Genomic DNA, 25,876 nt, shown 5'->3' with positions numbered 1-25,876 from the left:
TTATTATTATTATTATTATTAATAATAATAATAATAATAATAATAATAATAATAATAATAATAATAATAATAATGTATTTTTTTTTATTTATGATATATTTTAACTGTTGAAGCATATGTAATTAAACGGTGATTTCAGTGGTGGTAACACTGTATACAGTGCCTTGAATCCACTTTCAGGTGTTTTGGAGTTCTTAATGATCTGTTTTAGGAAAAATAGTATTTTGAATACATTTTGCATTAGGCTACTCAAAGCAGCTGGAGTGCCGATCTTATTTGCTTCTGCAGGATGTGTTTGAAAAAGAACTTAACTAATTCGTGTGGCAGCTGCGCAATGCATAAAATCATGCAGATACAGGTAAGTATTTCAGTAAGCTTCAGTTAATGTTCACACCAAACATCAGAATCTCAGTGATCTCAGTGATGATGGTATGAATGTTGGTGCCAGACGAGCTGGTTTGAGAATTTTAGAGGCTGATCTGGGATTTTCACAGACAGCAATCTCTTGAGTTTACACAGAATGGTGGAGGAAAAACAAACAACTTGTTGATGAGAGAGGACAGAGGAGAATGGACAGACTGGTTCGAGCTGACAGAAAGGCTATGGTAATGATAATTCTTTACAAGTGTGGGGAGCAGAAAACCCTCTTGCAACATACAATACGTCTAACCAAATGAGGTGGATAAGCTACAACCATATTAATTCCACTCCTGTCTGTGAGCCAAGAACAGGAACCTGAGGCTAGAGTGGGCGTGGACTCACTGGAACTGGACAGTTGAAGCATGGAAAAACATTGCCTGATTTGATGAATCTTGATTTCTGTTGTGACATGTAGATTATAGGGTCAGACATTGACATCAGCAGCATGAACCTGCATTGTGTCAACAGTCCAGACTGCTGCTGGTGGTATAACGGTGTGTAGAATGTTTTCTTTCTATTATGTGATCCTATGTGAACCTTTGCTTTCAGCATATGGTGTGAACCCCTTGGTCAGAAATAACTGAAACTAAACATTTTCCCTGTTTTTACTGCTGATCAGTCCTGCACATCGGCTTGTAAGAATTTTAGCTCGTTTCTCAGAACAGAACAGCTTCAACTCTGGAATGCTGGTGATTTTCCTGACATGAACTGCTTGCTTGAGGTCCTTCCACAACATTTCTATTGGATTAAGGTCAGGACATTGACTTGGCAAATTCTGAAACATGAATTTTATTCTCTTTTAACCATACTTTGGTAGACCCTTATGTGCTTTTTGTGCTTAGGGTTGTTGGCCTGCTGCATGACCCACTTTCTCTTGAGATTCAGTTCACAGACAGATGTCCTGAAACTTTCCTTTAGAATTCACTGTTATAATTCAGAATTCATTGTTCCATCCATTATTGAAAGGTTCTTATAAGTAAGGTTCTTATGCTGGAATGTAGTGTTTGCTTTCTCCAAACATAACACTTCTTATTTAAACCAAAAGGTTATATTTTTCCACACAAAACATTTTTCCAAAAGACTTTTCCACGTAATCATTAGCAAACTGCAGATGGACCGCGATGTTCTTTTTGGAGAGCAGTGGTTTTCTCCTTGTAATACTGTAATTCACTCCATTGTTGTTCAGTGTTCTCCTGATGGTGAACTCATGAACATTAACATTAGCCAATGTGAGAGAGGCCTTTGTTTGCTTAGAAGTTACCTGGGTTCCTTTGTAACCTCAGGGACTTTTACATGTCTCACTCTTGGAGTAATTTTGGTTGGTTTCTAATAAACATACTAGGTTCTCTTTTTTGATTAAATTACAGCTAATAGTAACTAGTGACCTAGACGTATTAGGTGTAATTTATGCACTAGTCAAATATTAACCCCACCCCATCCAGTTAATAGTTATAGTTGAAATGAAGCTATCTGGCAGCCCGACATTCAGGTCTCTCCCTCAGCACTTACTGTAGAACAGCGGTGCTACAGAGGCGCAGACCACACGATTCTCTCTCTCTCTCTCTCTCTCTCTCTCTCTCTCACTCAATGTTCCCTAGTTTATAACTTATAACCTTGGTACCCAAAGTTTCCCCCTTTTTAATGTAATTTAGTTCCTTTTAATTTTGTGCCAGATCAACAAAAAATCCTCCAGTATGTTTATCCCTGAAAAGAAAATGAAACAGAACACACGCACGCTGCTTGTATAATAGAAAACAGTTGACCTGTATTAAATGACTCAATGTTTTTAAGTCTGTTTTTACATCTGTTACGCTTCCGCCGGTGGATGGCGCTGCGGCGTCGAAGCACAAAGACTGCTGCAGAGCGCGCGTGCACGAGACTCTGACAGATGGACACGCGCGGCTCGTTTGTTTTGATTTACTTCCTGTCCAGGTATTGGCTTATGTTTGAGGGTGAGTCTTTATTTCTCGAGGTGTCTATGCTTTAGATAATTATGTTGGTTATTTAAACCCCTCGTGCGGCTGCGCACTTCGCGCAGTATTATAGTTTGTAACGTTAGTAGTGTTTAAGGAGTATAGCTTTAGCACTGTGTTAGAATGCGTGTAGCATGCTAGCGGTCTCAGTTCCATGTTCTGTTTTCGAGTAATGCCTAGACTGTAGTTCCATGGTTGATCCAGCTAGTCCTGTTCAGCATAGACCGCGTTTCTTGTGTTCTGTTAGTTTGTTTATCAATAAAGACGGCGCTCCTGCGCTTACTTCCTGCTAACTGTCCTGTGTCGTTACATCACACTCCTGTCCAGTGAAGTGATTATTTGACAATAATAATAATAATAATCATCATCATCATCATCATCATTATTATTATTGCAACATAGTACATGCGGTCATACACATTAGGGTTAGTGTGCTACATGGGATACACAGTGGTCATTACTAAAGCCATTAATGTACTTTTTGAGTTCTAAATGAATAGTTCAATTAATATTTTGCAGAAACTTAATTTATCTAATTCTAAAGCATCATTGTTATATTTTTTTCTGTCACAGTGAGATGGCAATATTTTGACGGGTGTGGAAGGCCTCACTGGGACATTTTGTATTAGTAGTGTAAAACATATGCATTGGCTTACATATTGGTAGACATGCCAATTTAAAAAAGGTACATGTAGGAAACACTTAAGAGACATCTATATGTAACAAAAAAATGAAGGAATGGGATAGGCTGACTTAAACATCTAGTTATCTAGTTGGTGGCTGTGGCTCAGGTGGTAGAGCAGGTTGTCTAATTGTAGGGTTGGCGGTTTGATTCCTGGCCCACATGACTTGAAGTGTCCTTGGGCAAGACACTGAACCCCAAGTTGCTCCTGATGTCAAGTTAGCACCTTGCTTGGTAGCTCTGCTACCATTGGTGTGAGAATGGGTGAATAGTTACGTCAATATTTGTGTAGGAAAGTTCCTCATATTCAGAGTAGGGCTAGGCAGGTGCTCAAGTTGCTATGATTTAATAAAGCAGCATGTCAGTTACATTTATGTGTTTAAATAAGAAATCATTCACAGTGCATATACACTATAAAGAAAACAGTCACCCACTATTTATTTGATAACACATTGTGCTATTCTGTGTGTCACATTTTTATTAAATTAAAGAGACCAGAGTGGGGCGCACGGTGGCTTAGTTCTCAGCACGTTCGCCTCCCACCTCCAGGGTTGGGGGTTTGATTCCCACCACAACCCTGTGTGTGCATAGTTTGCGTGTTCTCCCTGTGCTGCTCCCCCTGTCCAGGGACATGCATGGTAGGCTGATTGGCATGTCCAAAGTGTCTGTAGTGTATGAATGGGTGTGTGAATGTATATGTGAGTGTGCCTTGCAATGGACTGGTACCCTGTCCTGTGCCCTATGATCTCTGGGATAGGCTCAAGGTTCCTGTATGATAGGAGATGTAGAAAATGGGGATGGATGGAAACGAGAGTGAAATTTCATTATCCTGAGTATCCAGTTACACAAATGGAGAAGTGAGTTTAGATTTGGCTAAATAAATCATACAATCTAGAAACAAACAAGTGGGATATAATCAGTGGTTGATTTTAGACACAATCATTCCTGATATTATTAATAATACTGCTGTTGGTTTGAGTTGAGCACTGACAATCAAGTTAAAAGAAGATGAAGCCAGCATTTAGTGGTTTGGGTTTTTTTTGTTTTGTTTCTACGGTGGAGTGATAAGAAGTTCACATATTAAACAAATTAGAAAATCCCATAATTGTCACAAATAAATAAATTTAAAGCCCATTAATACTTGGCAATGTGCTGTACTGAGAATCATCATTCTACAAACATTGGAAATTCTCAAGCAGGTAAGTGTTTAAGGGAAGGAACAAAGTTTAAAGTGAACACATTTATGCCAGTGAGTAAAACCTCATTCTTACATGATCACAGCACTTTGTGTTTTAAACATGCTTCCAACCATACAAAAATTCATCATGACTGTGATGACTGATTGGCTGGGAGGTGTCAAGGATTCTGAGTCTTGTTCAATAAAGCTGATGATATATCTGCAGTGAAAACTGTAAAGGTGTACAGATGAATGAGCAGTTCTTATAACCAGGATAATCTGAGTGTTTTGTTTTCTACTATATTAACCTAAATTCTCACTATCCCAGAAAAGCTACTGAATATACTTTATCTACTCAATAATATCTGTGAGAGAAACTTAACTAGCAATATTCTACCAGAAAATCTAGCAATTGTTTTAAACTCAAACCGAGGTATAACTATGCTAAACCCAGAAATCAAGAGGCATGTTTAATACATCAATCGCATAGTACATATAGCAGGTACAGTACAGATGTACTGTACAGATGCTTCATAATGAAATTCCAGGACTTTCAAGGACTTTGAGCACTTTTTTTCTTTCAAGGACTATACAAGAGATGTCATTCAAACATATCCTTCATTTCCAAAAAAATATTAATAATAATAATAATAATAATAATAATAATAATAATAAATATATATATTTTTTTAAACAACCATTTTAATATAGCCCCTTTTCCCAGCCGTGATGGACTAAATTTGTATTTCCCAGTCATTGCTTCATTTTCACCATAATTTCACCATTGCATCGTATTTTCACTCTGCCTAGAGTCAGCCCTTTATAATACATCCTACTCTCTGTGCTCACATGCTGAATTTTAATACAGCCGAATTCCCAATAAAGCTGTTCTCATTTACATATTTTTTCTGTTTCTGAAAGCAGGACCTCGCACTCACCAGGCAGTACTGGCCATTCTCTTCTACGGAAAGTAGCTAAGGTTTGTCTGAAAAGTCTCTAGATATGTCGCTAGGTGCTTTAAAAAAAAAAAAAGTTGCTAAAGGGGTCTGAGAAGTGGTCCGAAGCCTGTTAAAATGAATGAGTGAACAGCAGGAGGAGGAGGGGCTGCAGCGGGGAGTCATATTTTGAGTGAAAGGGTTGTATTCGTGTTCTTTTGAAAATAAACCCTTTAAAGTGATTGATAAAAAGTCAATAAATAAATAACATTCAAGCACTTTTTAACCACTGTTACATAAAAAAAGGCTATTTAAGGTCTTCCAGTACTTATATTTCCAAATGCCAAATTCAAGCACCTTGTACAAACCCTGTGGTAATTTTTCATAGATACATTTCCCAAACAAATAAACTAAAAAACTTCTAGTACTTCTAATTAATAAACCTATAACATCAGTTAGCTAGTATTTTCAAGTGCTACACACAAACCTCACACATTTGATTTTTTTTCTTTTTGTTCTTTGAACACTTCTTCTTCTTCTTCCACTTCATCTTTTTCTTGTTGTTTCAGATATATTTCTGCCACCTGTAAGTCAGAATGACAAAATTCTTGACAGTGATATCACTCAGGTAAAAGAAATAAATCAATGAATTAATAAATAAGTAACAGTAAACTGATGTTCTGCAAATTTCATATAACTATCAAGAGAGATTTTAGTGTATTTAATACAAATTATATCACACTGCTGTTGCACTCTGGAATCTGATAGGTCAGAAGGTCTGAAGGCTGCAATTCATATCTCAGGTTTATATTAACGTGCTCATTGTAATAAGTTATCCTTTCTATGATAGCAAATCATTCACAGAGACTTCTCTGGCAAACATTCCACATAATCAAAGTCTAATAATAAACAGATTTGTGCTGTACTACTTTAATAAAAACTTTTAGTCGTTGATATGGTGAAGCTATCTATAAGGAGGTGTTTATTTAAGATTTATGGAAAGAGACTCGGGCCACAGATTTCTCCAGATTCTGAATTTTTTCATGATATGATGTGCTGTAGATGAGATAGTCATAGCCTTCACAATTTTACATTGAGGAGCATTATTCTGAAATTGTTCCACAAATTGTAGTTGTAGTTTTTCGCAGATTGGTGTACAGAGGCCCATCTTTACTTCTGAAAGACTCTGCCTCTCCAAGATGCTCTTTTTATACCCAATCATGTTACTGACCTGTTGCCAGTTAACATAATTAGTAGCACAATGTTCCTCCAGCTGTTTCTTTTTAGTAACACTTACTGTTCCAGCCTTCTGTTGCCCCGCCCAAATTATTTTGAGACGTGTTGCGCCCATAAATTCAAAGTTACCTATTTTTTTTCCTTTAAATGCTACATTTCCTCAGTTTACACATTTGATTTGTTTTTTATGTTCTATCATGAATAACATGGGTTTATGAGATTGCAAATCATTGCATTCTGTTTTTATTTACATTTTTCATAACATCCCAACTTTTTTGGAATTGGGGTTGTAGTACTCCCTCCCATTACCCAGGAAAGTGAGATGTTGCTGTTTACAAATGTCAACATGTTTTTGATAATTAGTGAGCATCACACCAAAAATTAATTATTGAGGACTGTCACCAAATTTCTGAAGCTAGGCCAAACATCCTAGCACTAGTTGGCAAAAGTTAGTTTAGCATTTTTTGCTATGTGCCAAATTTGGTCATACAAAGGGAGCAGAGCTAAGATCAGATAGCTGTTTATGAGGAACTGTATGTCTGATCAAGCTGAAATTTGGTATGGTAGATATACAGTATGTGTTAATCTATAATAGATTCTCATAATGACTTAATTACTGAAAAAAAACATGCCTGTCATTGGCCTATCAGATAATTGAAAAGTTTCCCATTAAGCTATTGCCACAAAACTTGAATATAAAGTTCAGGGAAGGACCCCACAGTATCTGATGCAATCTCACTCAAATTGGCTACCTGGGGCGTGCTGTTCATGTTCATAAGGGTCAGCGTTAAGTTCAAATAGCTGTTTCTCAGGAACCAAAATTCCAATTGAGCAGAATTTGCTGTGCGCTTTCTGCTAATCTGTAACTGAATTACTTTAAAAAAAAAAGTCTGCCTTCTGCCAGTCGGCTTTCAGCAGGTAGGTTACACAACTAGCGTTGAGTTATCATCACAAAATGTGATGTGTAAGAAAGTTCACATATGGTCTCTATTGTTCTATGAATCTTGACAAGAACTGGCCACTGGGGGTGCTATACGCAGGGAGTGTTTGGACCCCACAGACTGCCTCTTATGGCTATATTACTATTATTAGCAGTAGAAGTAGTTGTATTATTATTATTATTGCAGTAGTAGTAGTGATATTTCCTACCGTTTTTTAAGTTTCTTTTTCCACCTCTGGTTCCTTAGTCCAACGGATCTGACGCACTGAAGGCTGGACATTGGCAGATATCATCTATGATGAAAAAGTACTATTATTTATTTATTTATTTGTGTATGTATGAATCTACCATACATGTCATAAACACAAACCTTTTGAAGAATTTTGTCCCTCACAGTAGGGTTCATAAGATCCTCACTGCTGTTAAACTTCAATCTCAGAAATGCCCTCTTAGTAACAGGCACTAAAAAAAATTAACAGTATTGACATTTAGCAGCTGTTGTAAAACTTAATTTGACTTCAAACGTATATGAAATTGTGAACTGGATGCAAAAGTGTAACCTGGAACCCCATAGACTTCCACTTCACAGAGCGTGAGAGCCTGGATAACATCGGGAATGATGTTCACATGACGACCCCTCATGTTGCAGGTGTAATTTGTAGAGGCACCAGCAGGGATGCTACAGATAACGACACATCTATGGGGAGAGAGAGAAGAGAGAGAGACTTTGACTTTTAAAATATAATTTATTTTACAATTTAAAAAACCTTAACATACAGAACACATTGTTTTAACGACCATTACCAATTGAAAAAGAGATTCTCGCCTCTTATAAGTTACCCCTTTGTTTACACACCATTTCTTCTCAAACATCGGAAGATCACCATTCATTTGGTAAAATTCGTACTTTAATCTAATCCTAGACTCAACCAAGGCCTTAGATAATTTAACCATGTTTACTTCTTTCCCTTCCAATCCCATTTTGTAAGCCTTCTAAATGGCTAATTTTGCTTGACGACCAAAAAATCCGAATAGGTACAGATTTCCTGCCTGTAGCGAGAATATCTACCCCATAAATAAACCCTGTTTTAGAGAAAATGATCCCCAAACTACGAAACATTGTATACAATAGATTAAAGAGCGGAGATAATTTACAACATTCACAAAAGACATGAAGCACAGTATCGAGTTCATCACACAAAGTACACAGTGGAGACGGTGCATATTTACATTTAAACAAAAGCACTTTTGTTGGTAATGCACAACGTAAAATCCGCCACTGTAAGTCAACAGAACTTTTTGGTAGAGGGTTTTTATACAATAACTGCCATGAAGGTTCATTATCTCCCGGTCAAGAAATGAGTCCTCCATTCTGTATGCCTCCTCCCCCTTAGATGTCCGACAAAGTAGGACTTTACACAGGAAATATATGCATTTTGTTTGTTCCCCATGGAAAACGGTAGACTTTGCAAGCCTTTAAAAGATAACAAAATGTTTACATTGTCTCCATTTTTTATTTGAGCTACCTCTGGAGTTAAGTACACTTCTGGTAAAAAGACCTGTGTGTTACTGCCGGACTTAAAGTCGGTTATATAATCCCACAAAGATGTAGGAAAAGATGTTTTCAAATCCTTTTATATGTTCCCGACTATTCTCTCTGATCTACCAGTAATCTTTCTAGTTAGATTCTGTACTGAAAAACACTCTATTCGACAAGTCAAATAGGTTTCAAACATCTTATTCAGCAGGTGTACCAACCTGGCCAGTTGAGTAAAATGGTCAATTCTTGCTGCTGGACTCAGACATCATGACCCCCACTGTATCGACAAACACTAAGGCTACATTTTACTGCAGCTCATGGATGGTTTTCCTGCCCAAGTGGAGAGAAGAGAAGACGCTCTTCCTCAACTTCTTCAGACTTGAGAGACTCTTCTTCAGCTTTGTAGCAATCTTCCTCACCTTCCTTGGTCTTGAGAGACTCTTCCTTTTCTTCCCCAGGCTTGAAAGGTTCTTCTTGAACTTCCTCAGTTTTGAGAACCACTTCATCCAGTTCCTTATTTTTTAAACCTCTCCTTCAACTTCTTCAGACCTGAGACACTTCCTTTCAGTTCAACTTCTTAAGTCTTGAGAAACTCTTCCTCACCTTCTTTGTGTCACGTATCGTGACGGAGCGGAGATAGGACGGATGCAAGTGCAGGATGAACAGTTGTTTATTTGAAAGAGAGACAGGCAGACAAATCCAAAACGTGATCCAAAACGTAATCCGCAAACATGCAAGAGGTCAGGCGATTGGAAAACAGGCATACACGGGGCAAGGCTGGAATCTAGGTCATGGTCACGGAAAACAGGGTCGATAAACAAAACGAGAAACGAACTATGACGAGGAACTGGGAGCGGATAATCCAGCGCGAACTAACTCTAAACATGGACCGTGACTATGACTATGACTATGACTACGACTACGATACGATACGATACGATACGAACTAAACTAACTCTACGATAATGTTCCACGTTGTGTGCTGGAAGGCACGCGGTATATATGTGGACATGATCAGCGTCTAAACCGCTAGCAGCTGAGAGCAATACAGACCCACGTGAAATCCCAGCCAATGACAGAACAGGGAGGAGACATGACAGAAACAAACAAAACACACGTGTCCAGATGTCACTACGGTCAACAACGGAAAAGCAGGTGCTCACGCATTCGCGCTTAGAGCACGCTGCTTCAAGGGGGAATCATGACACTTTGGTCTTGAGAGACTCTTCCTAAACTTCTTCAGGCTTGAAAGGCTCTTCCTAAACTTCCTAATTTTTGAGAAAATCTTCCTCAAGTTCTTTATTTTTGAGAACCTCGTCCTCAACTTCTTTATTTTGGAGAAACTCTCCCTCAACTTCCTTATTTTTGAGAACTTCTTCCGTACCTTCCTCAGGCTTGAGAGGCTCCTCAACATCCTTGGTCTTAAAAGACTCTTTCTCAGCGTTGCCAGGCTAGATCAGCTCTTCCTCATGTTCCTCTTGAAAGGCACATTCTTAATCATGATGCGCTTCTTTGAATTCCTCGTTCTCAATTTGGATCTTTCTCAATTTCACCAGACTTGATGAAAGACACGTCTCAACTCATCTTTGTGATGCTGTTCCCCAAGTTTCATAATATTGAGAGGGTTTTCTTTTCCCCAGTTTTAGGAGACTCTTCTCCTCTCTTTTCAGTCTCAAAGTTCTTCCATGATTTCCATTAACATTTCAGGGCTCTTTTTCAATTTCCTTAGTATTTAGAAGCTCTCTCTCTCTCTCTCTCTCTCTCTCTCTCTATATATATATATATATATATATATATATATATATATATATATATATATATATATATATATATATATATATATATATATATATATAAAATTCTTCTGAAAAACTTGTATGAAGAGAGAGATCAAGGTGCCATGGTGCGGGCCAAGTTTACACAATATACTAAAATGGACTCATCTACATCTTTCTTCTTTGCACTGGAGAAAAAAAACAGAGAGAAGAAGTCCATCAGCCACTTGAAACTACCCAATGGACAAGAAACTACCGACAAAGATGACATCATTCTACAAGCGCTATCTTTTTATGAGGAACTGTACAATAGTCAACCATGTGATCCTGAAGCAACTGAAGAACTTCTGAATGGACTACCACAGCTGAGCGAGGGTGAGAGAAACGAACTTGAAAAATCACTGTCCTTAGAAGAGCTCAGTACAGCTGCTCAACAACTGTCAAACGGAAAGTCACCGGGGCTGGATGGATTGACCTCCGAATTTTATAAAACATTCTGGTCCTTGATTGGCCCAGACCTGCACTTTGTCATACTCAGATGTATGGAAACAAAAGTCTTACCCCTTAGCTGTAGGAGAGCTGTAATTACCCTGTTACCCAAAAAAGGAGACCTTGGTAGCTTAAAGAACTGGCGTCCTGTCTCCCTCCTTGGGACAGATTATAAAATCTTTTCAAAGGCATTAACAAACCGCCTTAAAAGATTTTTAGCCACAATACTACATGATGACCAGTCATACTGCATCCCAGAACGCTCAATCTTCAGCAACCTTTTTCTGGTGCGAGACCTGTTGCACCTCACAGAGCTATATAAGGTAGAGATGGGACTAGTGTCACTAGGTCAAGAGAAGGCTTTTGACAGATTGGATCATGGTTATCTTTTTAAGACCCTAACAGCTTTGGGCATTGGTGGACGCTTCATCTCATGGATTAGGCTGCTGTACACTGATGTGTACAGTATGCTGAAAATAAACGGAACACTAACAAGAACTTTTCCGTGCACAGAGGTGTTCCACAAGGCTGTAGCCTGTCCGGTCTGCTGTACACTCTCCCCATTGAGCCCCTGCTAAGACACCTGCGAGAAAATCTGCAAGGGTTTTCAGTGTTAAGCCCTGACTTATCTGATGTGACCACAGTCAATGTCACAGCATATGCTGATGATCTGACGGTGATAATCAGGTCCGAGGATGACATCAGTCACGTGTTTTCTGGCCTGGATGTCTTTCAGAGCGCATCATCTGCACGTGTAAACTGGAACAAAACTGATGCCTTGCTTCTAGGTCAATGGCAGGAGGAAAATATACCTCACCTCCCATAGGAGTGTTCATGGAGGGACTGAGAATACTTGGGATCTTCTTTGGCACAGATCGATATATGCAGAAGAACTGGGATGGATTGACCAATAAGGTTCTAGAAAATCTAAATAGATGGAGATGGATTCAATCACAGCTGTCCTATAGGAGCAGGGTCCTAGTGATAAACAACTTGGCTGCCTCGATGCTGTTGGCTCAAATTTAGCCTATTACCCCAAAACACTTAAAATTCAACTTAGAAGCCAATACTCACATCTACCTCAGAGCCCAGTTGGAGATAGAAAAAAATACACCAGCCGTGAGTGAGAAGAAGCAAGGGTCCAGATTTATTGTTCCGTTCCACCACACGAGATCCACACCGATGAGAATTCTCAGAAGTGATCCCCCTACCCTGAGCTTAAGCTCCAGTATTTATACTGTATTTACACACTAAATAGCCCATATGTTTCAAGAAGACTATGATCTCACTACCAATAGGGTTAAAAAAAGAGCTCATTTACCTTACTCTTATGTTCCAGAAAAGGGCTATTTCACTTACACATAGAATTGAAACCAGGGGTTTTAATTTACACATAAAATCAGAACCCAGGCATTTCTAATAACCCAGAAAATAAAAATCCAGAGTTTCCAGTTACTCAGAGGATCAGAAACCAGAGTTTTCAGTTACCCAGGGCATCAGAATCTTCAGTTTTGATTTACCTAAAGAATAGAAAGTGGAGGAGACTAAACAATCTAATGGGACCTTGGTCTTATTGTTATCTCGAGGGGGGGGCAGTTTGACCCAGCCACCCTTATAACTGGCTCTCTTCATGGTTCTCTTAAAATTTAGGCCTCCCTTGCGAGACGAGAATCTTCACCATCTGAATCATGAGTAAGTTATATTTTCCTGTATATCTAGTTTATATTTTATTTTCAGATTTACTCTATATCTCTTATTATATATACTGCTTGAAAAAACAGTTTACTGTACTTCCTACTTCTTATCATTTTTATAAAGAGTATATATATATATATATATATATATATATATATATATATATATATATATATATATATATATATATATATATATGTTATTATTATAAGACATTACCCTTATAATATCTTAATATTCCTTTTTATTATTCTTATAAAGTTATAATAGTATGTGTGTGTGAGAGATTGTGTGTGTGTGTGTGTTATGTCTACTTGCCCGCCCTTGACTGTACGAGGGTGTGTGTGTGTGTGTGTTTTAGCACTCCTCAGCTCGTACACTTCTTTCGACTTTTTGACTAACAACCCATAGTGTATTACTCTTAAAGATCTTTAAAGTGTTTTTCCAATTTATCCACATCTGACTAATACCGCTTCTGTATGTCTAGGTGCCGGTGCCCGTCGTCAGTCCCTTCTCTCTCCGTTACTGGACCTGGATCTGGATCTCGATCTGGACACTCATTACCAGCTTGTGCATCTCACTGCTGATATCATGATGCTACTTAACTATCTTCGCAGCACCCGCTCTAGGAATGGAGATCCGGGGTTCCCCCCTCTTCTTCGATACAGAATCTGCCTACAGCATCTACAGCAATCTACAGCAAATGTGAGTATTTGCTTCTATGCTGAATTTTAAGTGTCTTTGGGTAATTGGCTAAATTTAGGCCAGCAACTTTCAGCTTTAATTCAAGGGGTTGAACAAAAATATCATATGAAACGTTTAGGAATTGCAACCATTTTTATACACAGTTCCCTTATTTAAGGGGCTCATATGTAATTGGACAGATGAACATAATCATAAATAAAATGTTCATTTTTAATACTTAGGTCAAGAATACTTTGCAGGCAATGACTGCTTGAAGTCTGGAACCCACAGACATCACCAAATGCTGGGTTTCCTCCTTTGTGATGCTTTGCTAGGCCTTTACTGCAGCTGTCTTCAGGTGTTGTATGTTCGTGGTTCTTTCTGCCTTGAATTTTGTCTTCAGCATGTGAAATGCATGCTCGATCGGGTTGAGATCAGGTGACTGACTTGTCAATTGCAGAATGTTCCACTTCTTTGTTTTAAAAAACTCCTGGGTTGCTTTTGCAGTATGTTTTGGGTCACTGTCCATGTGTAAAGTGAAGCGCCGTCCAATTAGCTTCACTGAATTTGGCTGAATCTGAGCAGACAATATATTCACATACAATTCATCTGATTGCATCTTCTGTCACATCACCAATAACTACTAGTGACCCAGTGCCATTGGAAGCCATGCATGCCCATTCCATCACACTCCCTCCACCGTGTTTTACAGATGATGAGGTATGCTTTGGATCACGAGCTGTTCCAATCATTCTGGTACAGTTTGATCTTAGTTTCATCTGCCCAAAGAATGCTTGGTCTGGCTTGTTTAGATGTTTTTTTTTGGCAAAATCTAATCTGGCCATTCTGTTCTTGAGGCATATGAATGGTTTGCACCTTGTGGTGAACTTGTGTATTTGTTCTTGTGAAGTCGTCTCTTCATGGGAGACTTGGATAATGATACGCCTGCCTCCTGGCGAGTGTTCTTCACTTGGCTGGTGTTGTGAAGGGGTTTTTCTTTACCATGGAAAGGATCCTACGATCATCCACCACTTTTGTTTTCTGTGGACATCCAGGCCTTTTTGCTGCAGAGCTCACCAGTGTGTTCTTTTTTTCTCAGACTGTACCAAACTGTTGATTTGGTCACTCCTAATGTTCCTGCTATCTCTCTGATGGATCTTTTTTTACAGCCTAAGGATGGCCTGTTTCACTTGCATTGAGAGCTCCTTTGACCGCATGCTGTGCGTTCACAACAACAGCTTCCAAATGTGAATGCCACACCTGGAATCAACTCCAGACCTTTTACCTGCTTACAGGCTGTCTGCAGGTCCTTAAAGTCTTATCTTTCTAGTTTTTTCCTTTCCTGGAAAGTCATGGGAAGGAAATACTGGTTTTTTCTTTCACTGTTGGAGCAAATGGTAATGCAAACAGTCTCCCATCTACCTCTATAGAAGTTTACCCTGCTGTAGTTTACTTAAACCCAGGAATGGATGTATATGCATGAACACAATCCATTATAGCTGATGTATCGTGTAGCATGACTGAAGTGATGTGCAGGTCTTCAAATCTAATACTTTTTAATATCATAGTCAAGAAATTTCCAAAAATGTAAGTGCTGTTACCTGCAGCTACCCTGTGCTTAACTGATGAAATAGCGAAGGAATAGCCCACACCTGTCCATGAAACAGCTTTTGAGTAAAATGGCCAATTACTTTTGGTCCCTTGAAAAAGAGGGGGCTACATATTAAAGAGCTGTAATTCCTAAACCCTTCCTCCAATGTGGATGTGAATACATTTAAATTAAAGATGAGGGACTGCACTTTAAGCCCATATTCATTATTTAACTGTAACTTGAATAAGTGTGTAATAAGCCTCAGCACTTTTATTATAAGCTACAAGCAATCTGCTTCATTACATTTATTCTCAGTGAATATGAAATTACTGCAGATATATTTATCATCCTGGGGAGGGTCTCTGTTTGCACAAAGGACCAATCACAACTGTTGTCTGCATACACAGACGTTATTACAGTTTTTTAGAGGTGCACATCAGGCAACGCAAAGGTCTGACGTAGAAGTATAAATAGCCTTTTTAGCGTGTCTCGAATTGCAAAAGTTGTCAACTGTTTTGCCTCATGTTCATTAGATGCTGTCCGAAAGAACCCGTTAACATCAAGGGCAACAAGTGCTGAGATTGTGACGGTGATGAAAAGGTGGCTGCAGCTGGCTTCAGACCGTGGAGGAGGATGGAAGAGGTGCAACAAACAGTAGCTTGCCCTGACTAGGAACGCATAAACCATTGAAATCAACGAGGAAAAAATTCAGCTAATTGACGCTCTCTCCCTGGGCAAAGCCTGCGAACTTCGCCCGGAGCTCAGTCCATGTACTTTCGGAAATTTCGGTTGTGTGGTATCGCCATGAGTGATGCTACTGTACTTTTGACAAGGGGAATTCAGTTCAAACATTTTAATGAAATATTTGCACACACACACACACACACACACACACACAGGGCCATTAGCCAAAAACAACCGGCCTATGTAGCACCTATGCCCGCAGCGGACTCTAGCGCAGACTGGGCGGAGTGCGCCTCGCTGACCGACAGCTCCACGACTCAGCTAATTGCTGTAGCACATCGTCTTGGTCACGAGCATGCGTTGTTCGTCTTTTGCGTTCGCACTGTGAACAGGAGACATTTCTCTATCACTTTAACGTTTAACACATTGGAATGAATTTGTTAAAAAACATTTTAATCATGCTTACGTAGGTTGCTAGAGCTGTGCGGATGTCCGACACAGTGATGTCTCTTCCCACGAGTGCCCGCAGGGCAAGCTTGACATGCGCAGAAATCCTGGCCTGTGTGCCAGAAAAGAAAAGCCACCCCACAGAAGTCTCATATCCCGGCATATGCTTCCTCAGGTGGCAGAAAGCTTTCAGCCACTTCAGCTCCAGCTTGGTGACGGCTAGCTTAGCGAATCCGAAAGCGGAGGCAGGTTTGTGCTGCTTCACCTGGGAGAAAAGGACAATGAATGAAAAAAATTAAACACCCCCATGTACAACACAGCAGCCCCTGGAAATAAAAGTGAAATACACAGAAGTTACTTACATTGATCAGAAAGAGTCAGCCTTCTCGAGGTTCTCAAACTCCTCAGTCGTGAGGTTCTGCAGGACTCCGGTCCTGTGTCCGCTGACCGAAAAGAAGTGAGCACACAGCAGCCCGATGCAACGGTTGAGCATGTCCGGGTCTGCTGGACGAGTTCAGATCAGCCAGTGAAACAGGGACAGCGTCCAACAGTTTGCCGTGCAGGAGCTGTAAGTACTCCCTCACTCTTCTCCGCTCGCACGCCTTGCCTGTGGAGCACGACTCGACCGGACAGATGTCTGCACTCCCACTGCAGCAGTCTCTGGAGACTCCACAGCCTCGTGGAGCCAACTCGGCCCTTGGACAGTTACTCATCGAGTTAATGGAGGAACTTGGAAACACGCGTCAGAAATAACTTGGCCGGAGTGACCTTGTACCGCTGGCACAGTGATTTCATCCATTCAAGGACTCTCGAGACATTGTCGATGTACTTCAAGTGGGCTGTGTTGTGGATAAAAATGACATGAAATAAACATGAGGGACACTTAGTATGAGTAATATGTAGTTTTATTGATAATTCACAGGACTGGTGGGTGCGTAATCTTGAGGAGAGTGGTGGGGGGAAGAAAATGGTGTGCATCCTGGGGACATGGGAAAGTCAGCAAAGGTGAAGTGAGAGGACCACTGAGAGTGGGGCGGACTGGCAGGTGAGAAGTGGGAAGAATGGTCGGGGACCAGGTCAGAGAAGGTGACATCTTCCTCAGACTGAAAGCTGGAGGGGGGTTTTGGCTGTGTAGAGGCGTCAATACACACGTTCACGGGGCAGATTTTGTATCGGGGGGGGGACCCCGCATTTCCATTTCCAGAGGGGGTGCTGCGAAGATAGTTAAGTAGCACCATGATATCAGCAGTTAGATGCGCAAGCTGATAATGAGTGTCCAGATCCAGATCCAGTAAAGGGGAGAAGAAGGAATGACGATGGGCACCTAGACACACACAAGCGGTATTTGGCGGATATTGACAAATTGGATTTACACTTTAAAGATCTTTAAGAGTACTACACTATGGTTTATTAGTCGAAGAGTCAAACAGAAGTATAAGAGCTGAGGAGTGCTGACACACACACACACACACACACACACACACACACACACTCTCGTACAGTCAAGGGCGGGCATGTAGACATAATACACACACATACACACACACACACACACACACACACACACATAACATTATAACTTTATAAGAATAATAAAAAGGAGTATTAAGATATTATAAGGGTAATATCTTATAATAATAGAAAACTCTTTATAAAATACAGAATAGTAGGATATGTAGGACAGTAGAAGGGTAATATAATGATATTATGAAGTAGGAAGTACAGTAAATCGTTTTTCAAGCAGTATAACTATATATAAAATAGAGATATAGAGCAAATATGAAAATAAATTATAAACTAGAAATACAGGAAAATGTAACTTACTCATAATTCAGATGGTGAAGATTCTTGTCTCGCAAGGAAGGCCTTAATTTTAAGAGAAAACCATGAGGAGCCATTTATAAGGGTAGCTGAGTCAAGCTACTGGTTTTGATTATATTTGTAAGTTGAAAAGCCCTGTTTTTTGAGCTAATGGTAAGTTGAATAGCTCTTTTTTAACCCTATTGGTATTGAGATCATAGTCTTCTTGAAACATATGGGTTATTTACTGTGTAATTACAGTATAAATACTGGAGCTTAAGCTCAGGGTATCAGATCACTTCTGAGAATTCTCATCGGTGTGTTTCTCGTGTGGTGGAACGGAACAATAAATCTGGACCCTTGCTTCTTCTCACTCACGGCTGGTGTCTTTTTTTCTATCTCCAACTGGGTTCAGAGGTTGATGTGAGTATTGGCTTCTATGTTAAATTTTAAGTGTTTTTGGGTAATGAGCCAGCAGCTGCCAGGGGACTGTCTGCGTTGGCCCACATAAAGTGAAGGAAGCCCTCGACGTGTCTCCTCTCCTGCTTGCCGTTGGCCGCGGCTTTGGGGACATATCTGAGACTTGTCAGCCAAGCCGTGTACACTTAACATTGGCTCTGGAAAAGAGAAAAAAAAAGGGGGGGGGGATCAGTGAAAGAAAAACAAATTTCATCCTGGGACGTCCACCCCGGGCGACCACCTGGAGTCCGCCGCCCACACACAATAAAAATAGGCCTAGAGCTAGTTTAGGTACTCACCCACAGAGCCACTACTCTTTCCGGGCTACTATCGCTTGCAGCCGCTCAAATTCTGCGGAGAGTTTTGCTACTTTTCGATCAGTTCAGAACATTTGCAACTTTTAGATTTCTTCGCCTCACCGAAAGCTTGCAGTTGTTGTCGAGCAGCTTTATTTTGGCGCTGAGCAGTAGCTTCCTGACCGTGTCCCCGCCGAGCTGGTGAAGGTGGAACAGGTGGCAGTCTAGCCGGCGGAAACCTTTCCTGCCGCATGCAGACACCGGGCAGTCCAGAGCACCCGCATATCACCCGCTCGCTCGCTGCCGCCAGGTGAAGCCAGCGTTCCTCTGGACCCTGCTGATGAATCTGGGCGAGATGAGCCTGCATGTTGGTGTAGAAACGCCGACAAACTGGACACACTCTTCTCCGTGACATCTCGCTGCTCAGCACCGCTGGAGCGGGTGACTTTATAGGCAGCCAGTCAGGAGGGCGGTCCCATTAGCAGACCTAGTAGGAACCACCCTGCAGCAAAAAAACGGCATGCTCTGCCTATTAGGGACATTTAAACGCTTAAAAATGTGCCCTTAATAGCTACTATGGTGGAATAAATTACATACTTAAAAATTACAATGTTTCAGCTGTGTTCTCTTGCTATTTAAGGACGTTCTGATACTTTCGCATGCTTACAAATGTGCTCTGAACAACTGCCACGGTGGAATAAATAACATGTTAAAATAGTACAGAATGTTTCAGCTGTGTGCACTTGCTATTAGGGACGTGCCGATGTTTCCGCACACTACCAAGTGTGCTCCGAAAAATTGCCACGTTGTCATAAACAGGGTTCCATTCTTTCCTCACACAGTTCTTTGACTATCTGCACAGGCAAGTTACCAGACATCGCAGGCTTCGAACAGCCAGTGTGCAGGGAGTCAGAGTTTTTAATTAAGCACTTGAGCACCATTGGGCTGTTCATTTCAGGCTCTCCGTCACATTTTATGTGAATGTGGCCATGACATTCCTCACAGTTGCCTCTGATTTCTATGAATTTCTCTGTGGCTGATGGATAGACCTGGGCTCTTTTAAAGACAAATGTGCAGGGGCTTTTCGCTTCTTCCCAAATGTGATGATTTATCACGTTTCCAGATGCTACACTTCAGAATTGTGTTTTCCCTTTTTTTTTAGAGAACTTGTTTTTGTATGAACTGTTACACGCATGAATTCAATCCATTTCTGAAATGAAACTTCAAGATAAAAAGTCCACAATCTTTTGGTCTTGGGGAACGGGACCTGGCTCAAAATGAGTGTCATCACTACTGCCACTTGTTTCATGATCACTTTCATAAATAAACCCTAAAGCAGTCCAGATGTTGTCTGTTCAATTTAACAAAAGTATATAGAGCCTTTGCAGTGATCTTGTTTTCTAGCTGCTCACTAAGCTCTGTCCAGATGCTCTGATTAGGAGTAGCTATGTTGACATTTTGGATTATGGCCTCTTTTGATGAAGGGAGGACTGTGAAAATGGAATCCCTGTCCACTGCTGGTTTCTTGGGCATCTGGCATAAGCAAAACATAATTACCCACTGAAATAATCCTGATGCAAGAAATGTCATGTACAGTAAAAACTTGTTTTCATGTATGACTGTATTTGCCAGAATACAAGGAAAATATAATCTAGTAATAATATATAAGGATATTATATCTTACATTAGGACCAATATGGTAATGTGGACCCTTAGATGCACAATGTATTCAAAAAAACTAATATGGGTACCATGTGCAGCGGTAATTAGCATTTCATAGCTACATATTAGTATTAGCAGTGAGATTTCTGTTCAATAAACATTGACAATCTTAGCTCTCTTGAATGTTTTACCATTATGATTGAAGTTAACTAATATTATTGTAACTGACAGTGTTAAAACATTGTACTTACACTGGCCAGAATTTTGATTTAGTAACTATATCGACTTTCCCTATACTAACACTAATTTCCACTAGAGCATCGAGAACAGAAGTGTCCCTGACACCTAGTGGTGGGAGTGAAGTGTAACATGATTCTCCTTGTAAATAAATGAAAAGTTCAATCATGAGAGACCAGTGAATGAAGTAAAGAGAATTGTTTATTGAACAAATGATGATATGAATTGTCTTGAAAAAGTCTTCAGCACTTCGACTCAAAGTGTGCTCACACCAAGGAGATTTGTGCATATAAGTCAATGTCTAATATTTTAAAAACAAAAGCAGCACAAACGATTGAGAATATTTGTGGTGAATTAGGAGCATGTGGGGAGTCTGAGAGACCTCAGAATGACCTATGAATATTCTTTTAAATATCTTCAAAATCGAAGCAGCACAAACGAATTTTTTTTTGGCAAAAACGGAGCACAAACGATTGAGACAATTTTGCCGACATTTTGGGTGAGGGTGGCAACTTCATGCAGGTCCAAACCCGAGTTATCAGAATAAGTTTTACTGGCCAAGTATGCTGGAGTATACAAGGAATTTGTTGCTTGAATAGCGATCCTACAGTGCACACTTACACACACAGTTCTGGATGTAAACAAGACACCCAGTAATACAAAAGAGACCAATGACAGATACCACAGGACAGTTTACAGTGAAAACAATCTTAAAAACCACTCACAAAGAACAGTTAAGAGTAAAGTGATATTACTTTAAATGACTAAAAGCTTGTATGAGCCCTGATGAGCCTCATAAATAGGAGTTTGAGACTCTTTAGCTTTTATTCACAGGAACTGTAAGAGAATTGTTTTCCATTGTCATAAAGAGTCAATTTAAGGCAAGCTGAGGGATCCATCCTGTCATATCCATGTTTAAAACGCAATAATGGAGATTGTTTAACGTGTAAGAAGTATAAACGCTACACTGAAGGAGCGAACTAGAGGAATAATAATTACTACTACTACTACTAATATTAATAATAATAATAATAATAATAATAATAATAATAATAATAATAATAATGCACCTGTAGTAAATCTACGCTAATCAGAATCGTGATGTGTTTTATTCATACAACCAACAGAAGTACCTCAATTTACCTGAAAGGAGCTGTCTCGCGCTGATTCTCAACGGTCATCTCGCTCGGTTTGAATGACGCACCTGCGCACTCAACCACGCCCACCAGATGACTAAATCATAGAAATGAATGGAATAGGGATATAAACAAATAGATCAATAAAGAAGATTGCACTTTGCATTCCATATTTTCTCCATCACAGTGATTGCAAATGTTATATTATATTTAGAGCTGCAACAACTAATCGATAATAATCGATTATGAAAATCGTTGGAAACGAATCTCATTTTCGATTAGTTGGTCTGCACGGTGCGTTTACTCATTACATTACTTCTGTACTGAAAACACACTTCGGAGAGTAAATATTAAAGTAGTGTCCTTAATGAAGTACTGTACACTTACACTATGTACTTACACTACGCACTACTCTACCGTCTAGTGCAATAAAGTCTAAAACCATCTAAGCCTAATCCGTTTGCAAAAGAAATCTGTGATCTTCAAAATACCTTCATTTTTATTTATCCTAAATACTGAAAACATTTGTTAAGTTGCTAGACATGACTGAATGCATTGCTGTCCAACTAAAATGAAGACAATATTATTTGTATATTGTAATATAGTACATAGAATAACACTTCCATGTAGAGACACTTAAAGACTTGTATTATATTTGAAAAGAGACATGGTCAATCGTATAACTGTACACAAGCAGTTTGTGCTTGGATCCCGATAATCACCGCTTGCGGCTATATCTGTATGTTGTCTTTCTTATAAGGTATCCTTGAGTGTTATGAAAGGCGGCAACAAATAAAATGTATTATTGCATAGTTCTCCCATCTGACCATGCAGAGTCCATCGGTGGTGTTGTCCCAGGAATAGCAGCTGGCTGTGTGTAGTGCCGTGTCACTCTTCTGCATTATAGCCCAACTACCAACGTACTTAATACTTAATGCTTTTCCATGTCTGTTTTTTTTAAATGAGAGTACGCGCTGTGATACTCTCTGTCCACTGGTTCAGTTTGTTCCGACTTTAGTCCAACCCTGACACCTTCACATTCATCAGGCACTTACGTAAAGAGACGTTTTAGGCTGAGCTGGTGCTTTGGGAAATAGTATACTGGCCTGTGTGCTGTTTCTGTGAGCAAGGGGTCTCACTATTTGGAATGCTTTTGTGCAGCTGTGCCTTTCCCATTTTGACTCCTGTCCTGGAGTCAGGATCACACTGCTGGTACTGGCAGTGTCCGGCTCTTTTAAGAACTCACTTACACATGATGTGTCACTCACTGTAGGCCAATCAGCTACCCATTACCATTCTGTTTCTTTCCAACAAAAAGGGCTTTTTAATGCATTAAAACTTGTGTTGTGTTTCACTAAAAGAGAATGCTGCATCCATGGAATTGTCATTGCCATATCATGGCACATAGGATTAAAACAAATGCTTAATTTCTCCATATGTTGCTTGTAGCATTTTAAGACGTATTAAGGCACAAGTGAGTTGTAAGAGGCTGTGCTACACCTCGCACAGTCAGCAGAGGACAGCAGCAGTGCACCGCAAGAGTTGCCGTGTGGGGGAACTCAGTTACCCAGAACACTCCAGGCTGATTAACTGGGATTGCCTGCACTTGCGAGGCCGGATGCTTAAACCCAGACTTTGAGGCCACTCTTTGTCATACCTTTGTAGAGGGGAGAAAAATTGCCTGATGTGGGAACTACTGGGGAAGGGAAGTTGGGTCAGAGCCACTCAAATGGCTCAATGCCAGGTGCCCCCTCAGGAAATTCTTTGAGGAGGGGGCTCACAACCTAGGTAAAATCATCTCCCACCCTCCCTGCTCCACTTTGGTTGCTCTGCTTCCTTACTCAGCTGAAGTCATTACTCCGCTGCGTGGTTGCACTGAGGACATCCCCTACCCCTCTGCTCTGCAGAAGATACCATTACAGCTCATGGCCTCACCACTCAGTCTCTCTGCTCTGCCTCCAATGTCACTACACCACCGTGTAAGGCCTGACATTCAGTGTATTCTACGTTACACCCATACTGTTCCTCATTATCTCAATATCATTCAAAAATGGACTGTTCTGTCTCAGATGAGTGATGAACTTGATTTTGAAGCTGTGTTTCCTGATGTTGGTGTTGCACTTCCACCAAAAAGTGTTAGTGAACCTAGTAATCATTTCTACATTTGAATAAGATCATGAGGCACATGGCTCTCACTTCACTTATTCTACAGGGTTCGGCAGGGATTTGATTCAACCTACTAAAGAGTGGAGAAGCGGATACCAGAACTTTGCATGCTGCATGCCCAGTTTTTGTGGGCAGTACGTGGGGTAAATTTCCAGTAAGCACCTCTGCAGAAAATGCTTGGCGTATTTGGTTATTTTTATTAATGTACTCAATTTTACTGAAAATTGGAAACAAAATCAGTGCTCACTGATATCCAAGCAACTTCATAAATCTTTTGTAAATATTTCTTTTAGTCTTTGATTTAGTTGCCAATAAGTGGCTCTGCTGTCGGGGACAAGAGTTCAGGAGAAGGTGCACTCTGTACAGGTCCGACTGAGACTGAAAATTGAAACTCTACCTAAAGCAAGCTGAAAAGATTTTCAGAACTAAGATATTTGGCATTGATCAAAGGGGCTGATTAGATTTGTACTATTTTTTGTAATGTGTATATGAAGAATAAAATACAGAATTGATATGAAAGATAAATATATTAGTTTACTATTTTACAATATTGTGTAATCTCTAGATAAAGGTGATTACTGCACTTCCCTGTTTACTGTTTTATCAAAGGCTTGACACAGTGGATCATGAAATATTGCTGCATAGATTAAATAGATTAAATTGGTCTATTAAATCATTTAAAAATTATTGAGGTAATCTCAGAGAGGCTATTCGGGTTAAATAAAGGCTAAATAAATAAATAAAGAAATAAAATGGCTCTTTCCACAGGTGATGGCTAATTCCCTGCTTTTCTTGTAATACTTGATTTAATCTCCCATCCCTTCAGTTTTCTCATCTCCGTGTAATGTACTTCTCTAATCAAATATCATTCGTTGGAATACCCCCTCTCATAAAGGGGTCTTCTACTCTCATGTTTAGTTAATCTGTCAAAGAGTTCTAGTCTGTTGTCTGCAAAAATACAACAAAATACAACAAAGATTCATTCTTCTCCCTTCCTGAATTCCTTTCTTAATATCCTTCTGGTGAATGAAAAACTAAATCCTTTAGTCTAAGACTATTTGTGATGTACATTAATCTAACATGTTAATATCCCGTCTGTGCTAACGAGTGATAATCCCAATAATACAGAACTAAAATAGAGTAAATGAGGTTGAGATCTAGACATGTATTTACAGTTCTCTAGTCTCTTTTATCCCACTCATTTTTATTCAAAACATCCTATTGAATTTGTTTTTTACTGTGTACAACAATAGTGTTTAGTTTAAAGGGTAGACGTGCACGCACCCCTTTGTCCCTTATTAACTTACAACTGTACCACACTCAAAATATCACTCAGACCCTTCATACATGACGTTTAAACTTCCTTCACTTTCTGTAAATATCTCTAATCATGAGTAATGCGTATGTGTATTTAACTAGTCTAACAAAATTGATCATCTATGAGCTTGGTTTCAATTTAATACAAATTTGTTTCCTTCCTGAGCGCCATTTGTGAAAGGCGTAAAAAAGTTCCATTATAAATGTATCCATTTCATTTAAACTGTATTTGATCCTATAAAGTTGGTGTTAAGTCTACTCATGTCACGAACTACATTTCCCATCCTGCACTGCGGCCCACAAACATCTCTGCCATGTACTGCAAATCCCAGATCACACACCTGCATTAAATTCACAGCACAGTCACAGCCACAGTATAAAGACTTTCAATTCACTCACAGATTGTGCAGTATACGCTCCATTCCTCGTGTTTGTGACCATTGCACTGTCTTATTTAAATATTGAGACTTGTGTTTCGTATACATTGTATTACATATCCATAGCACACCGTATATAATATATATTTGTATATTCA

The 25,876-nt window shown here is 39.7% G+C and overlaps 3 long non-coding RNA genes across 6 annotated transcripts; 1 reads left to right on the top strand and 2 right to left on the bottom strand.

Moving 5' to 3' along the window:
* The first annotated feature begins 2,092 nt into the window (after positions 1–2,092).
* On the top strand, positions 2,093–16,444 carry LOC128629763 (uncharacterized). Of its 3 annotated transcripts, XR_008394148.1 has the most exons (7): positions 2,093–2,372; positions 5,177–5,231; positions 5,757–5,815; positions 7,611–7,669; positions 12,818–12,859; positions 13,350–13,567; positions 15,671–16,444. It is a non-coding gene; the product is annotated as an uncharacterized LOC128629763 (long non-coding RNA). The 3 variants fall into 3 exon arrangements; XR_008394150.1 differs by lacking the exon at positions 7,611–7,669 and having other exon boundaries at positions 2,096–2,372; XR_008394149.1 differs by lacking the exons at positions 5,757–5,815; positions 7,611–7,669 and having other exon boundaries at positions 2,106–2,372.
* LOC128629758 (uncharacterized) lies at positions 3,885–10,152 on the bottom strand. The gene is made up of 5 exons (XR_008394142.1): positions 9,122–10,152; positions 7,924–8,060; positions 7,734–7,825; positions 7,573–7,656; positions 3,885–5,771 (listed from the first exon to the last, which is right to left on the bottom strand). It is a non-coding gene; the product is annotated as an uncharacterized LOC128629758 (long non-coding RNA).
* On the bottom strand, positions 15,996–23,947 carry LOC128629760 (uncharacterized). Of its 2 annotated transcripts, XR_008394145.1 has the most exons (6): positions 21,866–23,946; positions 18,827–19,325; positions 18,093–18,685; positions 16,631–17,592; positions 16,288–16,533; positions 15,997–16,203 (listed from the first exon to the last, which is right to left on the bottom strand). It is a non-coding gene; the product is annotated as an uncharacterized LOC128629760 (long non-coding RNA). The 2 variants fall into 2 exon arrangements; XR_008394144.1 differs by having other exon boundaries at positions 15,996–16,203; positions 18,093–19,325; positions 21,866–23,947.
* Between the last annotated feature and the right edge of the window lie 1,929 nt (positions 23,948–25,876).

The sequence above is a fragment of the Ictalurus punctatus genome, unplaced genomic scaffold (genome assembly GCF_001660625.3).
Source record: "Ictalurus punctatus breed USDA103 unplaced genomic scaffold, Coco_2.0 Super-Scaffold_100, whole genome shotgun sequence".
Taxonomy (NCBI): domain Eukaryota; kingdom Metazoa; phylum Chordata; class Actinopteri; order Siluriformes; family Ictaluridae; genus Ictalurus; species Ictalurus punctatus.
Note: the sequence above shows the minus strand (reverse complement) of the source record. Positions and strands in the feature narration are given on the sequence as shown.